Genomic DNA, 19917 nt, shown 5'->3' with positions numbered 1-19917 from the left:
TATCAATAACTCAACGTTGCTCAAACGTTAGTGTCACACAACACAACACACAAAATAAACATGTAAAGCTCACTTTATGAAGTTATTCCTCATCCACGAATCCCTCGAATTCTTCTTCTTCAGTGTCCGAATTAAACAGTTGGGCGAATACGGCATCCAACATGCGAGTCAGTGTCGCTGCTGTTGTCTAGCAGTTCAGTGACAATTCCTGCCTTCCTGAAAGCAGTTGAGACTGATATATCAGCCCAGGCATTTACGATCCACTGGCAAAGAGTGGCGTATGTCGTCCGGCGCTGTCTCCCTGTCTTGGTGAACGTGTGTTCGCCTTCTGTCATCCATTGTTCCCATGCAGTTCGCAGTCTAGCTTTGAATGCCCTGTTGACACCAATATCTAGCGGCTGGAATTCTTTTGTCAATCCACCCGGAATGACGGCAAGTATTGAATTAGTGTGCTTCACTTGTTTTTTGACACCATCTGTGATATGGGAGCGCATGGAGTCGTAGATCAATAGGGACGGAGCTGTGTGAAAAAAGCCACCCGCTCTTTTCACGTAAATTTCTCTCAACCACTCGCTCATCTTTTCTTCATCCATCCATCCCTTCGAGTTAGCTTTGATGACGACGCCGGCTGGAAAGTTTTCTTTTGGCAAGGTCTTCCTTTTGAAAATAACCATGGGTGGAAGTTTCTGGCCATTAGCCAGGCAAGCGAGAACTACAGTGAAGGACGACTTCTCATTCCCTGTGGTGCGAATATTTACCGTACGTGCTCCCGTTTTATCCACAGTGCGGTTCACAGGAATATCAAAGGTGAGTGGAACCTCGTCTATGTTGATGATGTGCTCTGGCCGGATCTTTTTTTCAGTAATCTTGTTTTTGCAATATGCACGGAAAGTGGTCAGCTTTTCTTGGAAGTCTTTTGGCACTTGCTGTGAAACAGTAGTTTGTGTGCGGATGGAGAGATTACGTCTTTTCATAAACCGAGAGCACCAAGAAGCACCGCCTTTAAAATCATCCATGTTAAGTTCGCTTGCTAGCGCTGTTGCCTTCATTCGAATAGTGATTGTACTGACACTTCTTCTTGCTGCTCTCTGTTCAACAACCCACCGTTCGAGTTTGTCCTCCAACTGTAGCCATCTCGCTTTGTTCCCTCGGAAACTCGGTTTAGTCTTCTTTACTTGGCGCAGGTCATCTTGTTGCTTCCTCCACTTCCGCACCATTGATTAGTTTATGTTAAATTGTCTCGCTGCTGCTCTATTCCCGTGTTCTACTGCGTGACTGATCGTCTTAAGTTTAAGCTCTGCGTCGTAAGCATGTCTCTTAATAGGAGCCATTTTGGGGTCTTTACATAAACAAACAAATGGAAATGAAACGGCACGCCTCTCGCAGTCATATATCTCAGCATGCACCGCACGCTTCTTCTTCTTCTACGGGGGAAAATGAAGTCGGCGGCTGCTTACCGTAGTTGCGATTGATTGATTTATTGAAACTTTTACCTGTTGGAGGCTCAATATTGGTCCATATATAAGGCGCACCGGATTATAGGGCGCACTGTCAGCTTTTGACAAAATTGGAGGTTTTTAGATGCGCCTTATAGTGCGGAAAATATGGTATATATTTTTTAAGAATCCCCCAATTTCCAAGAAATTCCCATTCAAATGAATGGACGTTAACTCTCAAAATGTTGCGCCGTTTTTAAACCCGATTCTGACTTTCAACCATCCACCCACACTACTCTTCTGAAATATTGAACACAGAACATGTTTTCCTTTTCCAAAAATTCCCTGATTACCCGGAATTACCAGGTATCCTTTAAAAATAAATGGGCAATATAAAAACCTCTCCATATCCCACATTTCTCATCCGATTTGAACCATTCTAACATCCACACACTCCACTCACCTTGGACAGTCAAACTACCATTTTCAAGTTAAAAAAATTCTTGGTTTTCCAAAGCCTTATTTTCACCTCTTCCTGGAAAGTTTTCACAGTCCACATTTTTCGACCGTTTTTCACCATTCTACCTTCAAAACATTCCTCTTAGTTGGGACAACAAATGCTCCAATTTCTTTTTTCAAACAAATTCTCGGTTTTCCCGAAATTCCAGGAAATCCGAAAATACCCTTTCTCCAGTCAAACTGTTACTTCGTCAACATTTTTCAACCGTTTTTAAAAATTCCAACACCAACCCACTCATATCATCTAGGACAACTGTGGTAATTCTACATTTTCAAAGATTCCTGTATTTCCAGAAATTCCCAAATTTCCAAGAAATTCCCATTCAAATGAATGGACGTAAACTCTCAAAATGTTGCGCTATTTGTAAACCCGATTCTGACTTTCAACCATCCACCCACACTACTCTTCCGATATATTAAATACAAAACACGTTTTCCCTTTTCGAAAATTCCCTAATTAACCGGAATTACCAGGCATCCTTTGAAACCAACCCACTCATATAATCTAGGACAACTGTGCTATTACATGTATCAATTTCAAAGATTCCTGGTTTTCCCGAAATTCCCAAATTTCCAGGAAATTCCCATTCAAATGAATAGACGTATTCATAGTTGCCCTAAACTCTCAAAATTGTGCGTCATTTTTAAACCCGATTCCGACCGTTCAACCATCCACCCACACTACTCTTCTGATATATTGAACAAAAAACATGTTTTCCCTTTCCGAAAAAAAATCCCTGATTACCCGGAATTACCAGGAATCCCCACCCTTTGAAAATGAATGGGCAATATACAAACCTCTCCATATCCCACATTTCTCAAGCGATTCGAACCGTTCCAACATCCACACACTCCATTCACTCTGGACATTCAAGAATTTCAGTTTCGCATGCGCGAAACAGCGGCTGGCGCACATAGGGCATTCACACGCAATTCCTACCAGAATACAAACTTTGACTTCATTAGATTTTTGGGTAGAATTGTATTAAACAGAATAGGTTTTCTTTTAAGTTATACAGAAATTTATAGGGAACTGTTTATCTATTTTATGGAGGCATGTAGTTAATCATAGAACTGGCACTCAAAAAGTGTTAAAAACGCATTGATTTTGAATTGAGAATCGTTTCTGAATTGAATTGTTACCCCCAAGAATTGCACCGTGTGGTGCCCAAAGATTCACAGCCTTAACATTTACCTGTCAAATGTTGATTAATACATATTGTCTGTTTTTAAATCAAATAAATCTTGATACAGTTTCATTTTTATAGTGGGGGTTGCAAGGCCTCTAAGAGTGTGTTTCTAATTATTTACTCGTTCAAAATGGAGTCGAGCTGTGCTCCCAGGACGTTCTACATCATTTTTTTAGACCTTTAACATCAAAACTGTAGCTGCCATTATGACGTGCAGCGCTGTTTTTAAATTACCGTAAGTCTTATACTATAGAACGTATTTCAATGGTTGAAATCTGCGCTTTTGGGTGTTGTACGAGTTATTAAGGTAATCTACGTCACAGCAGCTCAGACGAGGAACAAACCAGAGTGGGCGGGGTTTGTTTTCAGAACAGCCAGCCCGAAACGTGTGTGCCATAAACAGATGCGGGAACAAGATTTTTACAACAAAGTTCTGCATAAAAGTGATAATATATCATATTGTAGGTGTTTATTACACTTTGCATTCATATTTAGCTGTTTATAAAAAAAAAAAGGGTTTTGCTTGATTGTAAAAGATGTCTATCGAGGAGCTGGTCTGAGAAGTAAAAGAAGAGCGACGTTCATATGTTGTTAATATTCAGTGTTTTATTGTTCATAGTTAATATTGTAAATCCCACTTTCTTTCTTTTCATGTACATTTTGGTTGTCCCATTCAGTAAAAAACTGTAACATTCCATTCCATTTTTTGAGATGGTCTGTCATAACGTTATTAGAACTTGTCACGTGGGGGTCACATATTTGTGCGGGATCGTTCCTCCAGTGCAACACGAACACTCCGGACAAAAACGTGAAGGTAAGAGATGGTTTAATTAATATAAATCATAGCCAAACAGACAAACAAGCAAAAGAAAAGCGTGCCGAACGCACGGGAAGCTAAGGCTAACACTAGCACAAGAGTCTGGAACAAGAATACAGAAAACGTGACTGATGCTTACAGCAACCAAGGAGAACAGGACGAGTGCACAAAAAGGCAGGTTTAAATAGTGTCAGTGATGGCAAACAGGTGCACGTCGGGAACACAAGTGGCAGGTGAAAATAATAAGTAACCATGGTGACGAAACAAACTCACAGGTGCACAAGCAATAACAAAAGGAGTCCAAAACTAACAGAAAACACAAAAACATGATCCGGCCCACGGATCATGACAGAACTCTATCGGACATTGTGACTTTTGGTATTAATGTTCCTGGAAAAAGGGACCCAAACACACACTATACAGCACATTTTTACAGCTAAATGTGTAAATATAATTTATACACACACATTGGCCCCCCGGCCACATTTTTTTTTCTCAATGTGGCCTCTGAGTCGAAATTTTTGCCCAGCTCTGATCTAGTGGCACGCCAAAGAATCACTTTATTGAGTGATTCGTTTTTTTATATATTCTAATACAGTGTTACTGTTCAAACTACGTGTAATGTTACACTGGCCAAAATATAACTATTCTTGGCAAATAAAACCTCTCCTTTTTGTTTTAACTTTGGTCGTAATTAAAGTGTTTTCTGAGGTGCTACTGTATAATGTGTAATCTTTGTGGCCACCAGCATTTGGCAAAAATGTGTCTTGTTCTGACTCCAGTCCCAGAGTTTCAGTAGACTAAAGCAGTCCGACGCGGTGACATGACTCGTGGACCGTTGACATGTCACCGCACCAGAGCCCCAATCTACCACCTCTATTTCAAGGAGCGCCGAAGCTCTTTCGCCCGCGTGCGCAGCACCGGAGCACGCAATTACTCCAGCCAAGATAATTGTAATCACCGCGTTCACGCCGGGTAAAGAAATGGATGCAATTTAATCATTGTGTCGTCTTTTGGAAGAGGAGAGGCTGCCTGAAAAGGAAAGTAAAGCCATAATGTTGCTCACCGTAGGTGGTGGGCTGGTAGCTTGTTAACCAGCACTCTCTAATTGAATTGTTCTCCGGGCTTAGGACGCGTTTGTTACACACTGTAAATAATCTATGCTTAGCAAAGCACAAGGTGATAAAAGTGCCGTCTGTGAATACGCACATGCTTCATTTATTGGGGTTGTCTGGGTTTGAGTTATGACCTCACATTGGTAGGTGTGTCCTGTTTGCCGATAAAAACTACATACCTGCGTTAAATTTAGCCACTTAACCTAAACCACCTTCTGGATTTTTGTCCTCCGTTGCGTCACAAACACAGACGTGCGAGACGTTAACGGCCTTTGAAAGTCGAAGCAGTAGCAAAGAGAGTGGTTTTATGCGCACATGGCCTCTCTTTGGGCCATATTACTTTTCAATAATTGTAATTATTTACTAGGGGAAGAAATTACTTACGATAAATGGGCATATGGAGATGACAGACGTTTCATGAAAGCAGAGTGTGTGCCTTTAATAGGCGGTGCCTGTTTCCAAGCAACGTCAGCTAGAGTGCCAGACAGAGCAGCATTAGCTCAGCTGTGTTTGTTAAGTCTTGTGGCACCACAGCTCTGTTGGATCTTTTCACTGGATTGTCTTACCGCTGGTTGATAAAGAGACTTGCAAGACTGTAGTCTACTTGTCCACAAATGGGGTATTGTAGGATTGCAAGCTTTTCCACTTCAATCATTGATTTGTTGTTCATTATTCCCTCATAGTAGTCGTACTGTTTGTGCTTAATGTGTGTTGTTTGCTGTGTGATGTTGCCTCATTCTATTTGATATCAAGTGGAAATATATATATATATATATATATATATATATATATATATATATATATATATATATATATATATATATATATATATATATATATATATATATATATATATATATATATATGTATATATATAAATATAAATATATATATATACACACACATACATACATACATATATACACTAGAGATGGCCGATAACATCGGCGTGCCGATATTATCGGGCAATAAATGCTTTAAAATGTAATATCTGAAATTATCGGTATCGTTTTTTTTTTTTATCGGTATCGTTTTTTTATTTTTGTTATTTTATTTTTTATTTTTTTATTAAATCAATATAAAAAAACAAGATACACTTACAATTTGTACACCAACCCAAAAAACCTCCCTCACCCATTTACACACATTCACACTCATTCACACAAAAGGGTTGTTTCTTTTTGTTATTAATATTCTGGTTCCTACATTATATATCAATTTATAACAATACAGTCTGCAAGGGATACAGTCCGTAAGCACACATGACCGTGCGTGCTGCTGGTCCACTAATAGTACTAACCTTTAACAGTTAATTTTACTCATTTTCATTAATTACTAGTTTCTATGTAACTGTTTTTATATTGTTTTACTTTCTTTTTTATTCAAGAAATAGTTTTTAATTTATTTATCTTATTTTATTTTATTATTTAAAAAAAAAAGGACCTTATCTTCACCATACCTGGTTGTCCAAATTAGGCATAATAATGTGTTAATTCCACGACTGTATATATCTGTATCAGTTGATATCGGTATCGGTAATTAAGAGTTGGACAATATCGGAATATCGGATATCGGCAAAAAGCGATTATCGGACATCCATAATATACACACATTTATATTAAATATAAATGGGTGGGAGCATACATATGTGTGTGTGTGTATGTATATTAGGGGTGTGGGAAAAAATCGATTTGAATTCAAATCGCGATTCTCACGTTGTGCGATTCAGAATCGATTCTCATTTATACTTTTTATGTATTCATTTCTTTTTTTTTATGTTTTAAATTAATCAATCCAACAAAACAATACACAGCAATAACATAACAATGCAATCCAATTCCAAAACCAAACCCGACCCAGCAACACTCAGAACTGCAATAAACAGAGCAATTGAGAGAGACACAAACAAGACACAGAACAAACCAAAAGTAGTGAAAAAAAAATCAATATTATCAACAACAGTATCAATATTAGTTACAATTTTCCCATAGCAGTGATGAAAAATCCCTCATGACATTATCATTAGACATTTATACAAATAAATACAAATGAACAATAGTGTCAAAGTGGCTTGCACTTGCATCGCATCTCATAAGCTTGACAACACACTGTGTTCAAAATTTTTATCACAAAGATAAAATAAGTCATATTTTTGGTTCATTTAATAGTTAAAACAATTTTACATTATTGCAATCAGTCGATAAAACATTGTCCTTTACAAAAATCTACTACTCTGCTTGCATGTCAGCAGACTGGGGTAGATCCTGCTGAAATCCTATGTATTGAATGAACAGAGAATCGTTTTGAATCGGGAAAAAATCGTTTTTGAATAGAGAATCGTGTTGAATTGAAAAAAAATCGATTTTGAATCGAATCGTGACCCCAAGAATCGATATTGAATCGAATCGTGGGACACCCAAAGATTCACAGCCCATATATATATACTGTTGCAGCAGACAAAGAGCGACCTGACCTCATGGCTCACAGCCATCGACAAATCTGGTCTCCCAGGAAAGTTTAAAGCCTGGATGTACCAAAACGGAGTCTTGCCTAGAATACTCTGGCCTCTGTTAATCTACGAGGTACCAAAGACAACGATTGAGGTACTAGAGAAGACCATCAGCCAGTTCCTAAGGAGATGGCTGGGGCTTCCTCGGTCCTTAAGCAGCATTGCTCTTTATGGCCATTCCACCAAGCTGCAGCTCCCTCTCAGGGGACTGTTGGAGGAATTCAAGGTCACCCGCTCTAGAGAGGTAATGATGTACAGGGACTCCGCAGGCAGGAATCGTTGTTAAGACCGGGAGGGAGTGGCATGCACAAGAAGCCGTAAGCAGAGCAGAGGCGCGGCTGAGGCACAAAACCTTGTTGGGTACTGTGGCAAGGGGGAGGGCAGGCCTCGGCAGCTTTCCAAAGCCACGCTTGGACCGGGCCCGTGGCAAGGAGAAGCGCCAACTGGTCCAAGAGGAGATCCGTGCAGAGGTGGAGAAAGAACGTTGCTGCCGGGTGGTCAGCATGTCCAAACAAGGGGCGTGGACAAGGTGGGAGCATGCAGAACCTCGGAAACTCACCTGGGCAGAGCTCTGGAGAGCTGAACCTCTGCGCACAAAATTCCTCATACAGTCCGTGTACGATGTCCTCCCATGCCCCGCCAACCTGCACATCTGGGGGAGTGCAAAACTGTGCCAGTTTGAGCTGTTGCCCAAGGCACTAGGGGAGGGGTGGTATCGCTGGCGCCACGACCAAGTTTTAAAAGCCCTGGTGGATTCTATCTGCGCAGCGATACAAAACAGCAAGTCCCAGACCGCCCTGAAGCAGTCAATCACCTTCATCAAAGCAGGACAGAAGGCAAGCCGCCAGCCCAATTTCTCAGGAGGGCTCCTGGCCACCGCTCGTGACTGGCAGCTCCATGTTGACCTGTTAAGGCAACTCAAGTTCCCGGCCAATATCGCTACCACGTCACTCCCCCCAGACATGGTGTTAACATCGGAGTCAACCAAGCAAGTGGTGCTACTGGAGCTGACTGTCCCCTGGGAGGAGCGAATTGACGAAGCAAATGAGCAAAAGAGGGCCAAATACGCTGAGCTCACTGCAGAGTGTCGGAGTAACGGCAACCAGTCAAAATTTGGTGCAGGGGTTTTGCTGGTCACTCACTACAGCGTGTGTTCAGAATCTGCAGTCTAGAAAAGCCACCAAGAGCATCCTAGAGGCCGCAGAAAAGGCCTCTAGGATGCGTAGGGGGGATCCGTAGGGAGGATCCGTAGGGGGGATTCGTGGTGCGCTACTTGGACACAGGCCGGGCGAGGGTCGCCCGGGCGAGGGTGTCGGATGATTAAAGATCCGAAACACCCTATGACCCCGAGTTTATCACTGATGACGTGTCCAAGCATCACCGAGAGGTGTAGTCATGTTCTGTATGTATATATATATATATATATATATATATATATATATATATATATATATATATATATATATATATATATATATATATATATATATATATATATATATATATATATATATATATATATATATATATATATACATACATACATACATACATACATACATACATACATACATACATACATACATACATACATACATACATACATACATACATACATACATACATACATACATACATACATACATACATATATATATATATATATATATATATATATATATATTAATATATACATATAAAATCAAATATATATTTTTAATAATGAAAGCAGCAAGCAGCACCAGACTGAAATTAACTTGATATCAAACAGGAGGCAACATCACACAGCAAACAACATGTAAACATGCACACATACACACTACTACTACAGGGGAATAATGAACAACAAATGTATAATTGAAGTGACAAGCTTGCCATCCTACAATACTCCTTTTGTGGACAAGGAGAGTAAAGCCATGGAAGAACATTCAATATCTATTATCATTTTTATTTCACAATATGGGAAATCTGGGAACATTTTTAAAAATACGGCATTGCTCTACATCACAATAACTCGCTATCTACTCGATTTTATAGCAGTTTGTGAATTTTTTTACATTGTGAGGAGCACTCAAATATTGCGAACATTTAAATTAAAACAATTCTGGGCTCCTTCACGTAGATTATAGTTTAGATATTTTTCAAGATGGCTGACATTTCTTCCTGGATGTTACAGAAACTATGAGAATGTGTGAGCTTGGGCCTCTTCTCTACTTAGATAATTTCCTATGTGTCACCATTTTGACGCAAAGTTTGTTTTTTTGGCCGAGATATATTTTCTGTCAACTTCATGTCCATATATGTCGCGTTGTTGACTGATTAAATCACGGAACATGAACCCCGCGAGTTGCGACGCCATCGCTGCAGTTGCAAAAACAGACCAAAGGGATCTGGGAAGTTGCGTGGAAAGAAGGACAAAAACTGGATTTCCCGGCATAAATAGGAGTTTTGACAGGTAAACAGAAAACACTTACTGTAGACGACCAGCTCTGCAGGAGGGAGCGAATGTAGGCAGTGGTTATTACTATCTAATTAACTATTTTTTAACATATATACTAAATACTGGTATCATGTGTATATTTTCTATCTGCCAATTATCTCTGTGATTATGTGTCGGATGCTGTGTTCCATTTTTACGCAGGTGACGCGGCCATATATTTTTCATCCCCCCACAGTTGTGTGAAACTTTTGATGTTGTTCAGTCCCAGCTGACTCAGCTGAGACTCGTGCTAAATGCAAACAAATCCAAGGTGGTGTTATTTTCAAATGGTAAACGATTACACTCCAAAAATACTAACTGCTCATGAGGTTGAGCTTGAAACGGTCACGACATACAAGTTGTTATTGACGAGAACTTGTCTTTTAAACATCAAATATCACAAAAACATGTGGCTAAACTTAAAATTAAATTGGAATTTTCTTTTGGGGTTTTTCCCTACAAGTGAGACAACGCTTGATACTGACCACTTTTATGCCTTTGCTAGATTATGGAGACTCAATGTTTAGTTGAAAAAAAAAAACGGGATACTGTATTTCACTGCGCCTTATGTTTTATTACTGGTTGTGAAAACCTTGTTCACCTTTGCACTTTATATGCAAAGACAAACTGTCCATCCTTGTCAGTTTGCAGATTTTCTCGATGGTTGTTTTTTTATATATATAAATCACTTTGTGATCGGGTTCTCCCTTATACGTGTTCTTTTATGTGTAAAGATTCCAGTCACTACAGCTCAAGGTCACAGGACATCCTTAGAATGTTTGTTCTTGTCAGGACTTGGACTGTGGGTTGTTTGTTTTCCCCAGATGCAATAAAAGTTGGAGCGGATATGGCGTGAAGGGAAGGACATATTTATTTTTACTATAACAAAAAGAACAAACTAAAGACGCGCACAAGGTGGAGGTACAAACTTGACTATGAAACAAAAACTTACACTTAACGTAGACTGGTGATGGGTCCGGCAACACCGATGCATCAGCGCACATCGAGCTCATAGAGCAGGGGTGGGCAATTAATTTTTACCGGGGGCCGCATGAGCTACCCGAGCACTGCTGGAGGGCCACATCGACAATATTTCAATTAAATTTTGCTCAATATTATTTTTGATATATACCGTAAGATAAATAATAATAATAATAATAATAATTAATAATAATAGTAATACTTCAACATAGTGTGTGTAACAGCATTCCATGACTAATATAAATAAATTAACATTAATAATAAATGACAGTAAAATAAGCACACGTATGACTGAGGAGTCATAGCGTAACTTTGTGTGGTGTTTGAGTTGTCCGACTTTTTGTGTGGCCATAAACGCACCAGTGGTTTAGTGCTATGCGTGTTGGTGACAGATGACAAGTTGCTTTTGGCCTGGTTTGTACGGCAGAAAATGACTAGTTTTTCGAGATAGAATTGTTTTACTCATGTTTTTGGTGTGGTTATGTCCGAATATAAACAGTTTTGCTCAATAAAGTGATCGATATAATTCCTGTCCTCGAAGCATCTCGATAGATGTTACAATAATTGAACGGTGTTCAATTGAACGGTGTTGTAAACGGTGTTGACGAACACCATTAGGGCCGCTTATTGTCACTGTCACTCAAAGTTGCATTGCAAAATTCTATAGAATAAATATGTTTATTTTGTTTAGAATTCAGATGGGATTTGATTTGGTGCGCGGCATATGCACTGCTCAAGCGTCCGCTGCGCGCAGCGGACGCTTGAGCAGTGCGCAATTGCGCAGGCACGCACCTTAGAGGGGACGTTGCTTTGCAGTTCATGCCTTGTTGAAAACACGCCATTCCTCATCAACTTTTCTCTTTTTAGCGTCTCGGGTGTAAACCTTGCATCACTTGTCGCTGCATGTGCACCTTCACTCGCAGGTTACACACGGACACACGCCCATAAATAATACTTTTCAAAATAAAAGCAGCACAGTTGTATTGCGCGCAGGACATAGATGTTTTTTCAACTTTATTTTGTAATTGCAGCTGTTCACATTCACTCACAACCACGCACACGCATACGTCCACACGGAAGTAATACAAATAACGATTTTCAAAACAAAAGCAGCACCGTTGTATTGCACACTCGACATAGATACTTTTTAAAATTTATTTTGTAATTTATAATTGGCCTCACGCGGGCCGGACAGGGACGCACAAAGGGCCGGAATGCCCAGGTCTGTCATAGAGCGATCCCCTGTGTCGGTGCATGCAGGCCTGGCCCTAACCAATCTGGCGCCCTAGGCAAGATTTTAGGTGGCCCCCCCACATCGGCAGTGAAGTGTATATACTCACAAGAAACCAAATAGCTTTGTCTTTGACCTTTTTTTTTACTTAAAGAATGCAAATTAACGTAATATATGAGAATGTTATGTTATGATTATCTTTAACCGAATCACAGCAGTGCTCAAATTAAAAAACAGCATTCCCTCTCATGTGATATTGCTTAATTAACATTAATGATGTGCACTTCAACAACTAGGCTTACAACTATACCTAATATATAAAGGGGTGGAAAATTAAGTGACTATTACCTGCAGGGCAAACATTAGCTAACCAGAAGGCAATAACAATGTAAACAAAAAACACCTGCTTAAAAGATCTAATACAAATGTCCCTGAGGAATGTAAGGTGGGAGTACTGTATATACCTAACGTTACATTATTATTTTCCATAACAATTTAGCCCCCTCCACAATATTAACCCGACGTTAAAACAGAACTAGCTATTTATTGATTAGCAATTGACGAATCATGTAACATTAGCTTAATGCTAAAAAGCCAGGTTACTATCACATTCTGTAACAGACAAATAATTTCATGTAGGCTAACGTTACCTACCTACTACCTCTGTCTTTTTCTCGTTTCTCTTCTTCTTTTCTCTTTTTTCTTCCCTGGGCACTGACAGTTTTGGCCGTTTTGACATCTTGTGTTGATTTTTTGGTGGTGACGTCCAAAAAGAGTCATGATACGGGAAGGGAGGGGGCGCACCGTGCGGGGGGAGGGCGGGGGGGGCATAATGTTGTAACAAATAATATTTCTATTAAATAGGCTTTACTTTGCATTTTAATTAACGTGGGATTATTTTTTGTATTTAGAAAAAATAGTACCAACTTTTTATTTTTATTTTTTATTTTTATTTTTATTTTTCTCCAACATTTGTGGCACTGGCGTGGCGCCCCCTGATGGACGGCACCCTTAGCATTTGCCTATACGGCCTATGCCACGGGCCGGCCCTGGGTGCATGTATCGCTTTTAGAAAGTCACGTGACGAGCTGTTTTGGTCACATGACCGATCATGAGCTGTTCTGGTCACGTGACCGCTCATGAGCTGTTCCGGTCACGTGACCGATACGCGAACTGTATCGCACTGACGCCTGCGCGCCAAACTGTGTTTATAAGGAAGCGGCGCATCTGTCAACAAGATGCAGCTGGCAACAGAATTGGCGCACTTCTCTCGTTGGTCATTTGTCATTTATCGTCGTCGGAGATCATGGAGCAGCCTCAGGCAAAAAAAAAAAAATCCCACTCCACAAGCATCATCATTCACAACACGTTCTCTTAGATTTCCATGTTCTGATACATGTTCACATTATTTATTGACTAACAGCATTCCATGATTAATATCAAAAAATTAACATTAATAATAAATGACAGAAAAATAAGCACACGTATGACTGAGGAGTCATAGTGTAACTTTGTGTGGTGTTTGAGTTGTCCGACTTTTTGTGTGGCCATAAACGCACTAGTGGCTTAGTGGTATGCGTGTTGTTGACGAACACCAATAGGGCCGCTTGTTGTCACTGTCACTCAAAGTTGCATTTCAAAATTACACAGAATAAATGTGTTTATTTTGTTTAGAATTCAGATGGGTTTGATTTGGTGCGCGGCATATATTTGCTGTGCGGCGCACAGTGTGCGCAGAGGACGCTTGAGCACTGCGCAATTGCGCAGGCGCGCACCTTAGAGGGAACGTTGCTCACAGGGCACAGAGGAGGCGTCAGTGTGATACAGTTCGCGTATCGGTCACGTGACCAAAGCAGCTCATGATTGGTCACGTGACTTTCTAAAAGCGGTACGCGCACCGACACAGGGTTTCGCTCTATGAGCTCGACGCATGCACCGATGCATCTGTGTTGCCAGACCCATCACTACTGTTACTAGAGAAAGGTACAGGAATGACGGCGTGGCGAAGTTGGTAAAGTGGCCGTGCCAGCAATCGGAGGGTTGCTGGTTACTGGGGTTCAATCCCCACCTTCTACCATCCTAGTCACGATACATGTTCACATTATTTATTGACTGTATCTAAAAAAGATAAAAATATATTTTTATTTAAATGAAGATATGAAATAATCCTAAATGAAATACAATGACTTGGTTTATATTATTGTATATACTAGGTCATAAAATCAGTGTCAGTTGAGTCGGTCCATAGGTTGCCTGTAGGGATTTTTAATGTCCAGCAGATGTCAGTATTTAGTGACACAGTATCGACACAGTATCAATACAGTTTTGCAATGTGTCGAAACGCTTCATGAGGCCTCATCAACCCATCACTAACGTAGACTAAGGACATGAAACAGAAGAACTGCTAAACGTGACATGAATAAACAAAAAACTTACGTGGCAAGAAAAGAGCAGCATAGTACCTGGACAGAGTGAGCAGCGTGTCAAGAGTGCAGAGGATCAATGTAATGTCGCAGGGCTGACCAACAGAAAATGAAAAGCTTAAATAACACAGACATGATTAACAACAGGTGCGTGACTCAAAACGTGAAACAGGTGCGTGACATGACAGGTGAAAACTAATGGGTTGCTATGGAAACAAACAAGGAAGTGCAACCAGGAACTAAAAAAGAGTCCAAAAAACAAACAGCACATGGCCAAACAAAAACATGATCAAAAGACATGACAGTTCTTAGAGCCAACACTAATCTTGGACAACCACTTTTCAGATTTGCTGCTCCGTTGTCATGGAATAATTTACTCATCCCTTTGGGGGAATTTCCAGCCATTTTAAAATGATCAAGAAACTGTCTCTATTGGGCACTGTACTTGTTTTTAAGTAGCTTTTACTGAAACATTTTAGACACTGTTTTGACCTATAACATGTATTTATGTTAATATATGTGGGTAATTTATTTTAATTGCTACTGTTTTTGTTGTTCTTCCATGTATTTCTTTGTGTTGATGCTTTCTTGGACAGGCCACTCTTGGAAAAAATATTTTAATATCAATGAGTTTTTACCTGGTTAATTAACGGAATGATAAAGAAGTTCTGTTGTCGTTTTTTTTTTATTTAAAAACACCACAGATGAGACGCTCTTGCAACATAAGCCTGGTCTTTAGCTGATGAGTAAGCGTTTTCTGCATTCAAATGAAATGCATTTAAGGCGAAGGCTCTTTAGCTGGCAGCGCCATCGTAAACTTCTTGATCTTGAGCACCTCCCCGTCTGACCAGTGACAAGGACACGGCAGGCGCTAATCAAATGACCCGTGCATTTACTGCAAGGTCTGCACATCCTGGGCCTGTAAAAAGGAAGCTGGGAGACCACACTGTGACTTAAGTGTCTTAAGTGGTATAAAAATCCTACGGTGTATTAATTTTTAAAAGTAGCGCCGCCTGCTCGCACGCGTTCTGTCCTTAGTCGTAAAAGTATTGGTGCGGAGGTTACTGCCGACGGTCTTTATGTGACCATCTCTTCGGGGGTCGTCGCCGTCTGCTCCCTCAGGACGTCCTTGTCTCCGTGCGTCCTGGCACATCAGGCAATTAGCACATCATGTTAGCGTGTGTGCGCCACGCGGGGGTTATTATGCCCAGACCTGCCTACCTGATTCCACTAATTGCACTGTGGCCTCGTTAGCTGGTCTCGCTGAGCAGGTGACGCTGCCAATGGCCATGAGGGTTGATGTTTGAGATCGCACGTTTGATGATGAGAGGAGTCGCCGCCGCTCTCGCAGGCGTACTTTTATGGACAAGAACTCAGGTGGACTTTTCCTGAACATTTGTGGTTTTTCATCGAGGATTCAACCAGGTGCATAAATGCCCCTCTCAGAGCTTCGTTACGTGGCAAGAAGTTCAAATAACAGGCTGAGCTAGGGCTGGACCATATGGCCAAAAAAATAAATACATTTATTGTGGCCCACCTTGTCATGTAAAATGGCTCACTACATCATTTCATGTGACCCGCCACATCCTTTCAAAGGGCTTGCCACATTGTTTCTTGTGGCCCACCATCATTTCAAGTGGCTCAGCATATTATTTTATGTGCCCTGCCACTCATTTCTAGTGGCCCACCATGTCATTTATTTGGCCCACCACATCATTTTTTGTGACACGCTACATTCTTTCTAGAGGCCCACCATGTCATTTATTGGCCCACCACATCATTTTATGTGACTCGATACATCCTTTCTTGTGGACCACATCATTTCATGTGGCTTGCCATACCATTTATTGTGGCCTGCCACTTAATTTCTTGTGACCCGCAACATCATTTATTTTGGCCCACTACATAATTTCAAGTAGCTAGCTACATCATTTTATGTGACCCGCCACATAATTTAAGTGGCCAGCCGCATAATTTCAAGTGGCTTCATTTCTTGTGGACCACCAAATAATTTCAAGCAGACCACCACATCATTTGGTACACTACTTGATTTCTTGTGGCCAGTCACGTCATTTCAAGTGGCCCGCCTTGTCATTTCTTGTTGCCCGCCACTTCATTACATGTGACCCACCATGTCCTTTCTTGTGACCCGCAACATCATTTATTTTGGCCCACTACATAATTAAAGTGGACCGCCAGTTAATTTCAGGTGGCCCACCAAGTCATTTTACATGGCCTGCCTCGTCATTTTAAGTGGCCCGCCCCACCATTTCAAGTGGCTTGTCCCATCACTTCTTGTGATGGGACAACATCATTAAATTGGCCCGCTACATCATTTTTTGTGACCCGCTACATCCTTCCTAGTAGCCCACCTTGTCATTTATTGGCCCACCACATCATTTTATGTGACCCAATACATCCTTTCTTGCGGACCACATCATTTCAAGTTGCTTGCCATACCATTTCTTGTGGCCTGCCAAATCATTTCTTGTGACCCGCCACATCATTTATTTTGGCCCACTACATCATTTCAAGTAGCTAGCCACATCATTTTATGTGACCCGCCATGTCTTAATTTCTTGTGGACCACATAATTCAAGTGGACAACCGCATCAATTCAAGTGGCTTCATTTCTTGTGGAGCACCAAATAATTTCAAGCGGACCACCAAATCATTTTTTGTGACCCACAACATTGTTTCTTTTGGTATACTACTTGATTTCTTATGGCCAGTCACATCATTTCAATTGGCCCGCCTTGTCATTTCTTTTTCCCCGCCACTTCATTACCTGTGACTCCACACGTCCTTTCTTGTGACCCGTAACATCATATATTTTGGCCCACTACATAATTTAAGTGGCTCGCCACTTCATTTCAAATGACCCACCACATCATATTACGTGGCCCACCCCATCATTTCAAGTGACCCGCCCCACCCTTTCTTGTGGCCCGCCCGATAATTTCATATGGACCACACATCATTTAAGTGGCCCACCACTTCATTTTATGTGGCTAGCCACATAATTTCAAGTGGCTTCATTTCTTGTGGACCACCAAATAATTTCAAGAGGAACACCACATAGTTAAAGTGGCCCACTACATAATTTCTTGTAACGCACCACCCTGGCTCTTTTGGTACACTACATCATTTTTTCGTGGCCCATCACATCATTTCAAGTGGCCTGCCTTGTCATTTCTTGTCGCCCGCCACGTCATTTCATGTGATCCGTAACATCCTTTCATTTGGCCCACTACATAACTTAAGTGGCCCGCCACATAATTTCAAGTGGCCCACCACGTCATTGTATGTGGCCCACCACATAATTTCAAGTGGACCACCACATCATTTTATGTGGCCCGCCCCCATCATTTTAAGTGGCCCTGCCCATAATTTCATGTGGACCACCACACCATTTAAGTGCCCCGCCACATCATTTATTGTGGCCTGTCACATCATTTTATGTGGCCCGCCCCATCATTTCATGTGACCCACCACATAATTTCTTGTGGGCCACAACCACATCATATAAGTGACTAGCCACATCATTTCAGGTGGCATCATTTCTTGTGAACCACAACATAGTTTTAAGTGGCCCACCACATCATTTAATTGGCCCGCCCCACCATTTCAATTGGCCCGTCCCATCATTTAAAATGGCTCGCCCCACCATTTCAAATGGGCCGCCTCATAATGGCATGTAGACCACCACATCATTTAACTGGCCCGACACATCATTTCATGTGACCCGCCCCATCATTTCTTGTGGACCACGTCATTTAAGTGGCCAGCCACATAATTTCTTGTGGACCACCAAATAATTTCAAGCGGACCACCACATCATTTACGTGGCCCGCTACATCATTTCTTGTGACCCACCACATTGTTTCTTTTGGTAAACTACTTGATTTCTCGTGGCCAGTCACGTCATATAATTTCAAGTTGCCCGCCCCATCACTTCTTGTGGCCCACCCCATAATTTAATGTGAACCACAACATCATTTAAGTGGCAAGCCACATAATTTCAAGTGGACCACCACATCATTTAAGTGGCCATTTAAATCATTTCAAGTGGCCTGCTCCATCATTTAATGTGACCCGCCACATCATTTCTTGTGGACCACCACATCATTTAGGTGGCTAACCACATCATTTCAATTGGCTTAATTTCTTGTGACCCACCACATGATTTCACACCACAACATAATTTATGTGGCCCGCTAGGTAATTTCTTGTGACCTACCTCATTGTTTCTTTTGGTACACTACATCATTTGAGTGGCCTGCCACATCCTTTCTTGTGACCCACCACATCATTCAAGTGGTCTGCCACATCTTTTAAAGTAGCGACCCACCTCATTGTTTCTTTTGGTACACTACATCATTTCAAGTGGCCCACCACATCATTTCTTGGGGACCACCACATAATTTATGTGGCCCACCACATCCTTTCTTGTGACCCACTAAAGTTAAAGTTAAAGTACCAATGATTGTCACACACACTAGGTGTGGTGAAATTTGTCCTCTGCATTTGACCCATCCCCTTGTTCACCCCCTGGGAGGTGAGGGGAGCAGTGGGCAGCAGCGGGAATCATTTTTGGTGATTTAACCCCCAATTCCAACCCTTGATGCTGAGTGCCGAGCAGGGAGGTAATGGGTCACATTTTTATAGTCTTTGGTATGACTCGGCCGGGGTTTGAACTCACAACCTACCGATCTCAGGGCGGACACTCTAACCACTAGGCCACTGAGTAGGCTACAACATTTAAGTGGTCCGCCTCATCATTTCTTGGGGACCACCACATCATTTAAGTGGCCCGCAACATCCTTTCTTGTGACCCACTACAACATTGAAGTGGCCCGCCACATCTTTTAAAGTAGCGAGCCGTGTCTCTTCTTTTGGCCCGCCACTTAATTTCTTGTGGACCACCACATCATTTAAGTGGCTAGCCACATCATTTCAAGTTGCATCATTTCTTGTGAGACACCACATAATTTTATGTGGCCCGCCACATCCTTTCTTGTGACCCACTACAACATTCAATTGGCCCGCCACATCTTTAAAAGTCGCGAGCCATATAATTTCTCGTGGCCCGCAACATAATTTATTTTGGCCCACTCAATAATTTAAGTGGCCCACCACATCATTCTCTGTGGCCCGCCCCATCACTTCTTGTGGCCCACCTCATTATTTAATGTGGACCACAACATCATTTAAGTG

This window comes from Entelurus aequoreus, linkage group LG07 (assembly GCF_033978785.1).
Source record: "Entelurus aequoreus isolate RoL-2023_Sb linkage group LG07, RoL_Eaeq_v1.1, whole genome shotgun sequence".
Lineage (NCBI taxonomy): Eukaryota > Metazoa > Chordata > Actinopteri > Syngnathiformes > Syngnathidae > Entelurus > Entelurus aequoreus.
Note: the sequence above shows the minus strand (reverse complement) of the source record.